General features: G+C 31.7%; 1 long non-coding RNA gene across 2 annotated transcripts in view; it reads left to right on the plus strand.

The window, feature by feature from the left end:
• Positions 1 to 14349, plus strand: part of LOC141558204 (uncharacterized) — a 182578-nt gene that overhangs the window by 82390 nt on the left and 85839 nt on the right. For both annotated transcript variants that reach the window (XR_012486990.1, XR_012486989.1), the window contains exon 2: positions 5703 to 5795. This is a non-coding gene — a long non-coding RNA (uncharacterized LOC141558204). The remainder of the gene's footprint in view (positions 1 to 5702; positions 5796 to 14349) is intronic.

Below are 14349 nucleotides of genomic sequence, written 5' to 3' on the forward strand. Positions count from 1 at the left end.
TAAATCTTGATAATCACAATACAATCTTGGGATGACATGAACATCAAAGAGATTTCCTGGCAAATGGGAAAGAATAGTATCATGGAAAGGACAGGGTACAGAAATTGAATATGCAATCAGGTTCATGATAAAATTTCTCACATGAGGCAATATTTTTTTGTTTTTGATCTTCTATAGGAATTGATATTGAAGCACAATAGAAATAAGGAAGGAGAGCTACAAGGCAATGATATAGAATTTTTTTTTTTAGAAAATATAACTCAGACCACCCTTAAAATAATGGGATGAGGTTATAGGATATTACTGGAATTTTGATATCACGATGACTAAGATATTTAAGCAGTCCATATCACAATTTCTATTAACAATTTTCTGACATTACATTTGCAATTATATGAACAGTTTTGTTATGGTTAGTCTGTTTTTTTCCTTTTGTTTACCTTTTGCTTAGATTTGTCCAATACTAAGAGCAGACTAAAAGTCTAGCGCAATTATTCTATTACTTTTTTATTTTCTTGTAATTTGTTAATTTCTTCTTTGTGAATTTGGCCATTAAGCCATTTGAAGTCAATAAGCTTCATACTGATACTAATTTGTTATCAGTGGCTCCTTTCAGCATAATTATGTTTTGTTTTGTTTTTTCATTATATGATACCATGCCTGCTTTTTTTTTTTTTTTTTTTTGATTCACCTAATGCATAGCACCAAATGCTCCTCATTTTTATTGTGTATGTTTTTTAAAAAGCATGTTTCTTATAAGCAACAGATTCTGGGGTATTATTTTCTTAAGTAATATGTTACTTTAATTTTATTAGATTTTTTATCCATTCATATTTAAAGTTGTGATAGTTGGGTTTCTATTTTTTTCTTCATTGTCTGCATTAATACTTTTTTCTGTCTCAGAATTTTCTTTTAGTTATTGTTCCTTTTTCTCTGTAAAGACACTTATATCTTCAATTATTTTTGCTCAAAGCAATTCTATTTCTACATGTGTCTTCCCCTCACATTCTAACTCCTCCCATTCCCCTTTGTCACCCTTTTCTTAGTTTTGGAATTTAATTTAATTTATTGATTCCTTTTCCTTTTTTTCCTTTTTTCAAGCTATGTAATTCTTTACTCCCTTATTTTTACTTCTCAATTAAGAATTTAAATAAAATTCCCTTTCTCTCTTTCCCTTTAAGTTCTTTTATTAGAATTTTCTTTGTTTTATTTTCTGCATCCATGTTTCTTACACTTATTCCTTTGTCAAAGCATCTTTATTTGAGATAACAGGAAAGGAAACCAGTCCAGTGGATTTCCTAAATAAAGTTTATGCAAACAAACAATTTTATAGTTTTAGTATGAGACAGGAGAAATAGTATGAGATGGCAAGACCTAGTTATAAAACTCTAGTGACCGTTGGTATCCAGGCAAGGAAAGCCACTCCATTTTGGTTGTTTTGCCCTTCATGCCATGAGTCCCAATGAAAGAAGCTAAGGATATTAGAAGCTGATATCCAGTTTGAATACCCTTGGGTGGGGTGACTTTCAAAATTAATAGTCAAATTTACGCACACACAAAATTAACCAATTACAAGAAAACAAAAAAAAAAATAGAATAATTTTAGAAGACTTTAGTGTCCCTCTTTTAATTTTGGGCAAATCTAAGCAAAAAGTAAACAAAAGGAAAAATACAATATATTGTTCAAATTGTTGGAGAAACTAAAACCAGACGACTTTTTTTGTTGTTCAATTTTGTCCAGCTTATTTTGATTACATTAACTTTGTATTAATACTTTTCAATTTTGCATAATCAATTTTGTGTATTTTATTTTCTATGATAATCTCTACCCCTCCTCTGGTATAAATTCTTCTATTATTCGTAATTGACACAAATATTATTTTCTTCTTGGCTTCTCAAAGTTTTCTACAATATGAATTTTTGTATTTAAGCAAGATATCCATTTGAAGTTTCTGTGATAAAATGTGAGTTGCTCAACTAATTCTTATTTGTATCAAGCTGCTTGTAGTTTTCCCAACACTTTATCAAATAGTGAGGTCTAACCTCTTTGGTTTATTTATATTATGTGATTATGCTCATTCCCTTTTTTATGTTGTTTGTTGTATTCTTAATCTATTTTAATGATCATCCATTTTATTATTTAAATGGAAGTACTATGACAAACCCCACTTTATTTTTCATTATATCCCTTGAGAATCTTGACCTTTTGTAGCTGCAAAGGAATTATATTGCTCTTTAAAGTAATCCTTTGGTATTTTGATTGGTGTATAGCATTGAATATATAATTTAAATAATTATGACTATGAAGAATTAATCTCTCCACTTAGGCTCGTCTTTGTCCTTAAAGTGTTTTGTAATTATATTATTACATTCTTTGTATATGTCTTAATATATAAATTGCCAAATATTTTGTGCATTCTATGATTTTTTAGAATAGAATATCCCTTTATAAATTGTTCCATAAAAATACATAAACAGAGAAAGAATGATTATTTATATGAATTGCTGATTTTCTTACTGTTGTTGACTCTCTAAGGTTCTCTATCTTTTTGTGGTCCATGTCATATGCAAAAAAGCTATTATTTTGCTTCTTCTTTGCCTATTCTTATTCCATGAATTTCCTTTTCACAACTTATTGTAATAGGTATGATTTCTAGTTTTCTTACAAATAATGCTAGTAAGAACAGAATTCTTTTACATTTAATCTTACTTGAAAGCCCCCTATTGTATCTTCATTACATAAAATTATGGCTCTTGGTATTAATTATATATTGACTACAAAAAGGAAAGGTTCATTTATCCCTATGGGTGTGTGTGTGTGTGTGTGTGTGTTTAACAGAAAGGGGCTAAAAGTTTTACTGCATTTATTGATACAATGATATAATTTTTATTTTGCTATTAATATTATTTATTTATTAATACAGTCTACTATGTTTACAATTTTGTTTTGTCTTTTTCAATTTTTAGCCCTGGTGTAAATCCTAAATGGTCATAGTATATAATTTTTGTAAGTTGATATTCTATTTGAAAATGCTGTGGCAATATTAATTAGGTATCTTGGTCTATAGTTTTCTTTCTCTGATTTGTCTCTCTCTCTGGTTTAGATATTAAGAGCATATTTGAATCAGGGAAAAACTATTTTAGGATCTGCTTTTATGCCAATTTAGCAAATACTTTCTGTGATATTAATTGTTCTTTTTTTGATAATAGAATGTTTTTGTGAATCCATTCAGTCTAGAGTTCCTTTTTTATTTCAAAGTTCATTTAAAAAAAATTCTTTTTGACATACTGTGCATGTAAGTATTTTATCCTTGGGGATATTAATCACTGTTGTGCATTTTCTAATTACTTTAAATGTGAATTACCTATTATTGACTTTAAATTTTTTTATAGAAATGCTTTTGATTTGTGTTGTTGCTATTTGTAGACTATGAAAATGTCTCAATTATGATTTTTGCGAATTTTTTAGAATTTTCTAAGTATAACCTCTTGTGATAAGTGTATAGGAGTAGATTTATCTAATCTTTACTTATCTTTATACCTTTAATTCTCATCTTATTGCCATTGCTTAATTTTCTAGAACAATTCCAAATACTTGTGTATTTATTTACCAAAGCTATTTGTATGTACTTTGTATTTATTGTATATTTGTATGTATTTGTGTATTTATTTACCAAAGCTTGTGTATGTATTTACGAAAGCTATTTGGTATACTCCCTAATATATTTATGTATTATAGAGAAACTTTTATCAAGTTAAAAAAAAGTAACCCATATGATTATACTTTGTAGAGTTTAGTGCAAAAGAATGCTAGTTTGTCAAAGACATTTTTATATTTACTGATATAATCATGTGGTTTGAGATATTTTTGTTTTTGATATGATTATGTTTGACTATTTTCCAAGAGTAGAACAATACTTGCATACCTGAATTGAATTCAATTTATTCATAATTAATGATTTCTTAATTAAACTGATGGAATTTTATTTTAAAATCTTAGAATCAACATTCATTAACAACATTAGTCTTCCTTTGCTTTTTTTTCTCCTGATTTCAGGATTAGTACTCTAATACTCATAAAAATAATCTGATAAGAGTAATTCATTTATGATTTAAAAAAATAATATATGTGTGTTTAATCTATAACTGATTGCTTGCTGTCTTAGGGAAGGGGCAGAGGGGAGGGAGGGAGAAAAATTTGGAACACAAGGTTTTCCAAAGATGAATTTAGAAAACTATCTTTAAATGCATTAGGAAAAAAATTAAATACTATTGGAAAAAGAAAAGAATAATTAGTGTACTAAAAATACTAATTTGTTTTTATAAATTTAATAGAATCTCCAGTCAATTTATGAGGATCATGGGTTTTTTTTTAAATTTGATAGCTAATTTATAGCCAGTTCTCTATCTTATCCAGAGGTTATTATTATTCAATTTGATCTTCTGTTATTTCTCAGTTTTATTAGCTTATAATTGTCCATAGCATGCTTTGATAATTTTTTTTTCTGGTTTTGTTGTGATTTCATTTTGTTCATTTGCTATTTTGTAGATTTCATTTACTACCCTCTTTATTTTATTCAAGTTCTGAAAGAATTATTAATTATCTTATTCTTTTTAAAGAACCAGCTTTTATTAGATATTTTTCATTTCTATATTTTAGTTTCCAATTTATGAATGTCTCTGACCTCCTGCTCCTCCTCCTCTTTTTCTTCCTCCTCCTCCTCCTTCTTCTTCTTCCTCCTCTTCTTTCTCCCTCCCCCTTCTTCTCTTCCTCCTCCTTCTCTTCTTCCTCCTACTTCTCCTTTTTCTTATTTTTCTTGTTCTCCTCCTTCATAATCAGGGTGAAATGACTTGCCTAGAGTCATGCAGTTACTAAGTATCTGAGAATGAATTTGGATTCATGTCCTCTAAGCTCCAGGGTCTGTGCTCTATCCTCTGTACACTTAGCTACTCCATCATTATCTCTTAATGTTCATTTAAAAATTTTATATATTTTTTCTGAGGTAATTGGCGTTAAGTGACTTATCTAGGGTTGCATAGCTAGGAAGTGTTGTGTCCAAATTCAGATTTGAACTCAGGTCCTCCTGACTGATGCTCTATCCACTGCACCACCTATCTGCCCCTTTGTTTTGAAATTTTAAAAAATGAACATTAAGTTCATTAGTCTTCTTTTTTACTTTACTAATACATTTTTAGGAACAAACATTTCCCCTTGAATCTACTTTAGTTACATGCCAGAAATTGTGATGTATTGTTTGATGATTATCATTTTCTTTTTTCTTTTTTTTTTTTTTTTTGGTTTCCAACATTTTATCTATCTACCTATCTATCTATCTATTTATTTAATAATTATAATTTTTTTGATAGTACATATGCATGGGTAATTTTTTTTCACAACATTATCCCTTATATTCACTTTTCCAAATTTTCCCCTCCCTCCCTCCCTCTCTTCCCACCCTTAGATGACAGGTAATCCCATATATATTAAATGTGTTACAGTATAACCTAGATAAAATATATGTGTGTAAAACCAAATTTCTTATTGCACCGTAAGAATTGGATTCCGAAGGTATAAGTAACCTGGGTAGAAAGACAATAACGCATCAGTTTATATTCATTTCCCAGTGTTCCTTCTCTGGGTGTAGCTGTTTTTGTCCATCATTGATCAACTGGAGCTAAATTGGATCTTCTTTATGTTGAAGGTATCCACTTCAATCAGAATAAATCTTCATACAGTATTGTTGTTGAAGTGTATAATCTCCTGGTTCTGCTCATTTCACTCAGCATCAGTTCATGTAAGTCTCTCCAAGCCTCTCTGTATTCATCCTGTTGGTCATTTCTTACAGAATAATAATATTCCATAACATTCATATACCATAATTTACCCAACCATTCTCCAATTGATGGACATCCATTCGTTTTCCAGTTTCTAGCCACTACAAAAAGGGCTGCCACAAACATATTGGCACATACAGTTCCCTTTCCCTTCTTTATTATTTCTTTGGGATATAAGCCCAGTAGTAGCACTGCTGGATCAAAGGGTATGCACAGTTTGATAACTTTTCCACCAACAATGCATCAGTGTCCCAGTTTTCCCAATCCCCTCCAACATTCACCATTATTTTTTCCTGTCCTCTTAGCCAATCTGACAGGTGTGTAGTGGTATCTCAGAGTTGTCTTAATTTGCATTTCTCTGATCAATAGTGATTTGGAACACTCTTTCATATGAGTGGAAATAGTTTTAATTTCATCATCTGAAAATTATCTGTTTATATCCTTTGAACATTTATCAATTGGAGAATAGTTTGATTTCTTATAAATTAGAGTCAGTTCTCTATGTATTTTGGAAATGAGGCCTTTATCAGAACCTTTAACCATAAAAATGTTTTCCCAATTTGTTACTTCCCTTCTAATCTTGTTTGCATTCGTTTGTTTGTACAAAAGCTTTTTAATTTGATGTAATCAAAATCTTCTATTTTGTGATCAATAATGATTATTATCATCATTTTTTTTGGAAATAATTGTGAATTGTTTATCATTTCTTCTTTTACTCATCCATGATTTAGAATTTCATTGCTAGACCTCTCTTTGGGTCTATATTTTTTTTCCAATGATACTAGAACGGATATTTTTATGTTCTATAATATTTTTATTAAGTTATAGTTTGTCAATCAGTTAACAAGAATTTCTAAATTATTATTATGTATTGGGTCACTGTACCATCTATTAAATATATAATGCAAGCAAAAAGGAAAGATAGTTCCTGTTCTCAAGGAGATTAAATTCTAATAGAGAAAGAAAATACACAAAAGGAATTTGAAAGGGAGTGGGAAAAAAGTATCCACTTGAAGACATAGTATCAAAGCCTAAAGAGTAAGAAGCAAAAAAGGAAAGGAGTAAAAAATGACTGGCTGGTCGCCCTTGCTCAAAAAAAGATCCTATTAGGAATTGAGCAATTTTTTTTATATTTGTTTACAATGATTTTTTATATTTGTTTGAAACATCTCTGGGAAGTAATATAGGTTTAATTTTTGTTAAAAAATCTATTATGTATTGAAAAATAAGTAGATGCTTTAACATTGTCTCTTTAAGAAGATGCTTTTAAGTCATTTAGGGCACCTAGGTAGCACTGTGAATAGAGCTCCAGGCTTGGAGGCAGAAAAACCCGAGATCAAATGTGTGACCTCAGAGGCTGATTAGCTATATGACACTGAGCAAGTCATTTAACCCTGTTTGTCATAGTTTCCTCATCTATAAAATGAAATGGAGAAGAAAACAATAGGCTATTGCAGGATCTTTGCTAAGAAAACTCCAAATGGGGTCACAAGGAATTGGATATAATTGAAAGGTCTGAACAACAACCAAATGTGTTTGGGGCTTACAAAGTCTTTTTCTTTCTGAAGTAAAACTGGGTGTACTATTGTTGGATGAGTTAAGACTTCTTTTTGTATTGCCTTGTACATTAGTAGTAATCCTTAGTAAAGATTTTAGGTGCTCAATTAAATATGGATAATCAATATGAATCGAGAACATATCAGGGTGAAGGTGGAATTTAGTAGAGGAGGGAGAGGTCAAACAATGCACTACTTCCCTATACCTAAGACCAGTTTGTTTTAGCACTTGTTACCTTTTTGAGCTAAGACCAACTGAGCCTGACATTGCGAGAGAGGGAGGGCAAGAACTTGGACCTTTGCAAGCACCAAATCAGGCTCTTAATGAGTATTAGGCAAGCAGTGAATTAGGTTTTAAAGGATGAGAGAAGAAACTATTTTACTTTCTTCAAAGTCTTAAAGACCCCATTTTGTTCTAGCCCCTGTGAAACTTAGTCTTTTTTAAAAAGAAGTTAATTGGGGTTTTTTTTTCAGTTGAAATCAGGATCAATTGCTAATTTAGATGTGTTTTCATAAGAAATTACTATAAAGTTTCCTCTGTGGAAAGTAGTTCCATTCTTTTGGCATATATCCTCAATCCATTCATAGTTTCTCTGACCCTAAAGTAAATTCCAAAGTTGAAATGAATTATCTGAGGCTGAAGAAAGGCATATTCCTCAAGCTTATGGTATACATTGTACATTGAGTATTACAACTTGACTGACATGGGAGAAAGAGTCTCAAACTCAGTATAAAAATATGTGTTGGTGACATGTTTTAAAAATGGAACCGTTTTTCATGTGGCAAGCAAATGCTCTAGCATAATCTAGAGCAGAGAACTTTTTCCATACATGACCCCTTTTTGCCAGAGAAATTTTTATGCAACCTTAGTGTATATGAGAGAAAGGAAAGGGGGAACCCCATTTCTTGGCGCATAGATAACCCCATGAGGCGCCGTGTCCCCTGTAAAATGAGTTTACAGGCCTGAAAACCTACATTGATAAATAAAAAGGTTTATTGTAGGAATTTGGAAGTAAAGTTCAGTTACAAAGACACCAGGGCCAGAGGTGGCCGCTGGGAGGGAAGGAACCCCTACATGGCTGGAAGGATACCATGTGTTGGCTGGGAGGGCTCCTGCAATGAGGGAGTTCCTGCTTGTTTCTTTTATACCCAAAAGATGATGGGCGGTACCAAGTTCTTGGTGGGCTTTTCAGTTAGCTCAGATCAGGTGAGGGCTGGGGGAAGCTGAGCTGAGGGTGGGGGCTAGGCCTGGATATTCAAAGGGTGTCTTTGACCAGGATTTGTGAATCAAGGTCGGCCATAGATTGGGCAATTAGAAAGGAATCTTTCAACCCCCATCATATATAGATAGATAAAATAGATATATACACTAGGGTTGCATAAAAATTAAACCAATAATTATGGACCTTGTCAAGCTCAATGATTTTTTGTATCTGGGGAAAAGCTAGAGTTTCAGAAACATTGCTTAATGCTATTTTGGTTGTTATTAGTTTTATTAATAATGGATATTTGTTCAGTATATTAGGTCTGTTCATCAAATGTCTTGCCATTAAAATCAAAAAGGACTTTACAAAATTCCAATATAAGTATGCTTATCTTTTCTTCAGATTGCTTTGAGATAATAGAATTCTTTTTGTTATCTATTTCATTATTAAATAGTATTTATGGAGTTTGTTTTAAAAGAAGATTTTAAAAATTATTTTAGGTTCTTGAACTTTTTTCCTTTTCTATGTTTCTTCCCTTTTCTTCAGCTTTTAGTAGTTTCTTAATTTTAGCTTTCTCTCCCTCCTTCTGTCTTTCCCTCCCTCCTTTTTCCTCTCCTTCTCCCTCTCCGCCCCCCTCTCTCTCCCTCCCTACCCCTCTCTCTTCCTCCCCCTCACTCTGTCATCTACCCTGGGATTAGAGAAGTTATTTCCTAAGATTTTCCTGCAGTGGTCTCCACTACATTTTTATGTGACATAGAGCTGAGAGTTACATGACAAAAAGAAGGATGAACCACTTGCATGTAATTGGTAAGATCTGGTTCCAATTTCATTATGTTGTTTCATAATGAAAACTTTCATCTTGTGGGCCTTCATCAATTCAGCTAAAGGCCACTTGGAAGCTGCATCAGCTGAGAGGTAATTTGAATTTTAGCTCCCTAGGTCAATCAAGTTTTGGAGACAGTCTTATTGCATATCTGCATGAATATATTATAATATCTCGAGTCCCTTTATTAGAAATTGAAAACAAAAGTCAAAAAGTTAAAAAGGGACAAGGAGTCAAAGCAGCAAATTAAATTCAATAACATGTACTCTGTGATTCATTGGCAGTGATCTTGCAATTTTTGCAACTTTTTACATTTTCACTGACTGCCTGTCATCCTTTCCATCCTCATCTCCATCTTATCCCTAGTTTTTTTTCAAATACCAGTTAAAATCCCACCTTCTGTGAAAAGCTTCCCCCCACCAAGCTAGTTCATTCTTTCTGAGATGCTCTCTCATTTAGCCATTCTTGTCTTTTTGTAGTTGTTTATAATGTTATACACTTCATTAGAATATAATCTTGTTGAGAGCAGAAACTTTTTATCCATCCATTCATTTATCTATCTCTATTTTACTTTCTATCTATTCATTTATTTACTTAGTTGTTGCCTTTGCTTTTATCCCAGTGCTTAGAAGGTTGCCTGGGACAACTTAAATATTTAATACTTATAGACTTTACTTACTTCTCCTTTTAAGGAAAAAATAGCCTTTGGTGGACCATGGTGAAGAGAAGTGAGATTCAGCATCTGATAAGAAGTGAGACACGTAGGACAAACATATAAGGAATCTGAGAATAAAGAATAGTAACAGTTGAACTGATTAACTATATTATCAAGAATGGAAAGGGAAAAAATGAAGCAGAATGAGAATAATGATGTAGGGAATACCCCAGGATAGACAGAGAGGTGATCACAGTAAGAATGAGAAATAGGTTTGGGAAAAGTGAAGCATATGAAGAGATAGAAAGATAGGAATATATAATCAACTAAATGAATTCATAATTCCTATTATAAAAGAACATTTGTGGATAATAGTTAAACCAAAGTGGGGAGTGGGATAGTTCCTATGCATGACTAGAGAAGAGTGATGATGGGGGTTGAGAATATTTAAGAAGTGAGAGACTTCATTGGGAAAGAATTAATTATTAAAATATGTAAGTTCGCCAGTATTTATGCCAGGAATAAGTTGGAATGCAGATGAATATTGTTAGCTAGTTACATAACTCTTTGAGAATACAGTAGGAATTGAGAATGATGTAGGGGTAGATACACAATTGGTGCTCAATTTTCCTTTTACTATATTTATTGGCATGTTTATCCTCCACTCCCATCCCTGCTTTTCCTCCTTCTCTCCTACAATGTAATTTCTTTAAGGAGCAGGAATTATTTAATTTTTTGTCTTGATTTCCTCATTATATCATACAATGCCTTGTGTACAAGTACTTAATCATGTTTTGTTGAAGTAAGATGACTGATGTCTCTGACACTGGCAAATTTAACTGAAAACGATATATGTTCAGAATAGTCAGGAACTGGAAAAGTAATATATAGACTAGACAGGTTAAATTTGTAGCCTATGGCTACAATTAAAAATGTTATTGGGAAATATTTAACGAAATAAGGAAAAATACAAAATACAATAGATAATAAGACATTTGAAACTAAATCAAGATGAAACCCACAGGAATCCTTTGGTATGTATTAGTCCTGTTTCTGTTTGGGTTTGCATAGACAGCAACCACAGATTTGAGGACTAGATTTATTAGATATTAACATGGATTGAGATCTGGTGACAGTAAGTGCTCAGTAAAATGCTTGTTATTTGTTGATTGATTTTTGAAGCTAAATACTAAATAAAGAGCTATACACTGGAAGTATAGCTATCAGCATGTAAGGGGACATACATATAGTCAGAGAAATATTTAATGCAATAAAATAAAAAGATGGACAAGCAGTATTAAATATCACTTTCAGCTTTAAAAGAAAAGATATACCATACCTCAAATTATAAAAATGTGATACATCTCTTTCTTTGTCAAAATCTTTTACTTTCTTCAAGATGATTATTTCCTGCAAAATACATTTTTTTATAATCTTTAACTTGCTTATTTTGACAATTTGTCAAACTTTAAACTTTATAATTGAGAAATTTTCACATCCTCTTTTAAGTTGCTCTATACCTTGACATTAGGTACATATTTCACTTAAGGGCAATTTCAAAAATCAAAATAGAAACTTTGCAATAAACTCCCTTTACAGTTTTGGTTATGAGAAGCTTCAAATTCCCTTAGGCTCGACTGATAAAACATGGCATTTATTCTATTCCTAGGATGATGTTCAGCAAACTTTATGACAGAGGGAAACAGCTGGTAAAGTGGGTTCATGGAAAGGTGAAGGTAATATAGACATAAAAAACAAGAGGATAATGATTTTAAAAGGGATAATAGTTGTAATAACACCATTAACCTTTTGCTTCAAATTATTGAATGTGTGGGCTTTTGCAGAGGTCTAATCAAAGGGTTTGCATTAACTGCAATGTGGGAGAAGCAAGTAACAATATACAATTTGGGGTAATATTTTCCTTTCAAATTATTTTTTTTCTTCTTATCAAAGCCATTAAGAAAGCTTGAATGCTGTTGGAATTATAATGGTCTTTAAAAGAATATGTATTTAATTTCTAAATAAACATTTCTAATTTTTATGCTTATTAATATAGGATTTTTTTTAGCGAGGTGCAAAGAAAGCCTTTTGTTTATAGAATGGGCCATGAACAAAATTTTAAAAAATAAGTATAACAGAGTACAAACAGCAGATGGAAATCTTGAAATAACAAAAAGAAAAAAAAGAAAGAAAAAGTGAAAGAAAGAAATATTGTGAAGTCTAAGTGTAACACAATCTTTCTTGTCATGAATATAAAAACTGAATTAGGGTTTACTATATCATTTGGAAGACTGTACCATTTGATGAATACAGGAATCAGGGATTTTTATACTTTTCTTGATTCTGAACATAAAAATGTCCCTACCTAGACAAATAATAGGAAATGAATAAGTGAGACAATTGGATGAGTGAAAACCAGATACTTTTATCAATTGAAACTGATAGTCTGGTGTCTCGGAAAAGCAAAACACATAAGTAGAACAAAGCCAAAAATTTTTTTTTTTTTTTTTTTTAATGAAGAAGGTCTGCTTTCTAAAAGAATCAAATCACCTAAGTGCTCGATTGATTGAGTCTATTAGTATTAAGATACTTTTGACCCCTGAAATTGGAAAGGGAAGAACAATCCTGATCTCAATTAAAAGGAGTGGTAATGTCAGCACTACTATACAATTGTCTAAAAGTCATCTTTTATAAACTGAAGTTTTTTTAAAACTGGACCCATGATTTCATTGGCATTAGGAATTCCAGGTGATGAAATTCTACTCATGCATACTGGTATCCACTCTCTAGTCTTTAGAGAGTACCCAAAATATTGCAAGATTAAGTGATGTTTCCGGGCTCATATAATTACTATATGTAGGAAACAGGACAAATCCAAGTCATTCTGGCCTATCTGCTACTCCATAGCATCAACTTCTTAAGCAAAAGGTATGAGATTTAAAAACTTTTGCTGACAGAATTGGCATTAGATGAATGTCATGTGTGAATTTAAGGGAAGAGTCAATATGATATAGTGAAGGCAGTGGAGTGAATGGATAAGTGCAAGGACCTTGAGGCTGCGGACTAAGCCTGGAATCCTAGCTCATTTATTTATTACTACATGTGTAACTGAAACAATCTTTGAGTGACCTTCAATTTTTATTCAATCAATCAGGTAATAGCTGCTGAAATTTTCATGTCAGCTGACTGCTTCTATTGCTCATTTCTTGCTCCTCTACTTTCTTTAGAAAAGTTCCCCAAACTTTCCTTATGAAATAAAATTCTGTTATGTATTCCTTTTTCAATTTCTAAGTACTTTGCGATTTAAACATTCTTTTGTTTTATACTTTCACATCTTAAAATAGCCACACAGAAATGAACTGGGGGACTATAATTCCTTGAAGTCCCAAATTTTAATGATTTCCTAATATGGGTTCTTCATTACATTCTATGTCCTTGAAATTGGTTTTTATTCATTTACATTTTAAAAATAAATAACAGTATATTTAAAAATAAAGTTTATTGTTAGTAAATGTTTTAATAAATGAAATTTCTTTCTCCATCCTTTAAAAAAACAGTTTTTAATGCAAAGACTATTCATTCTCTTTTTCAAGATTTGTCCTTTTATTAGTGCCAGAGTTAATTTTCTGTCCTGAATTGTTCAAATCCTGTTTGAAAATGGTATTTCTTTACACACTTTAAAAATCAGCTTTTATTAAACCAAAGTTCTTTCTTCTGCTTTTTTCAGACATCAAACAGAATGGTGTCACTGATTATCTAAAACTTCTGTTTTAAGCCATTAAAAGTATGAGTTGCCTGGAGCTGGGACTAAACGTGTGTGGCAAAATGATTGAAGAACCTGTTGGAAAAGAAAGCCTTAGAAGGGAGTTCATCTATGAAAGATGCAATACTTTGCATCCTTCGCTAGTTGATTTGACATTTTTTCTTTATTAAGAAAAAATGCATTTTCTGCTCCTTTCAGCACTGAACTGCTGCATATGAAAAGATGATACTTTAAAGGAACAAAGTCATACATCAGCCCTAGCACAAATCCCTGTGGTCACTTGTGAACCAAGTGGAGAAGTAGAAAGACAGGGCTTGATTATCTGTGAGCTCTGCATATCTATATTTGTAAATATAGCTACAAATATATCTATTTGGCTAGATAATCATTATATCATTGTATAGAGGAAAGAATCTTGGACATGGATTAGAAATTGGGTCTTGGATAAGAGTTCCCAGAGGACAAGGGAGCTTTTCTGGCTTTTATTTGAATCCCTAGTGCTTAGTAGAGTG

Source organism: Sminthopsis crassicaudata, chromosome 2 (genome assembly GCF_048593235.1).
Source record: "Sminthopsis crassicaudata isolate SCR6 chromosome 2, ASM4859323v1, whole genome shotgun sequence".
In the NCBI taxonomy this organism is placed as follows: Eukaryota; Metazoa; Chordata; class Mammalia; order Dasyuromorphia; family Dasyuridae; genus Sminthopsis; species Sminthopsis crassicaudata.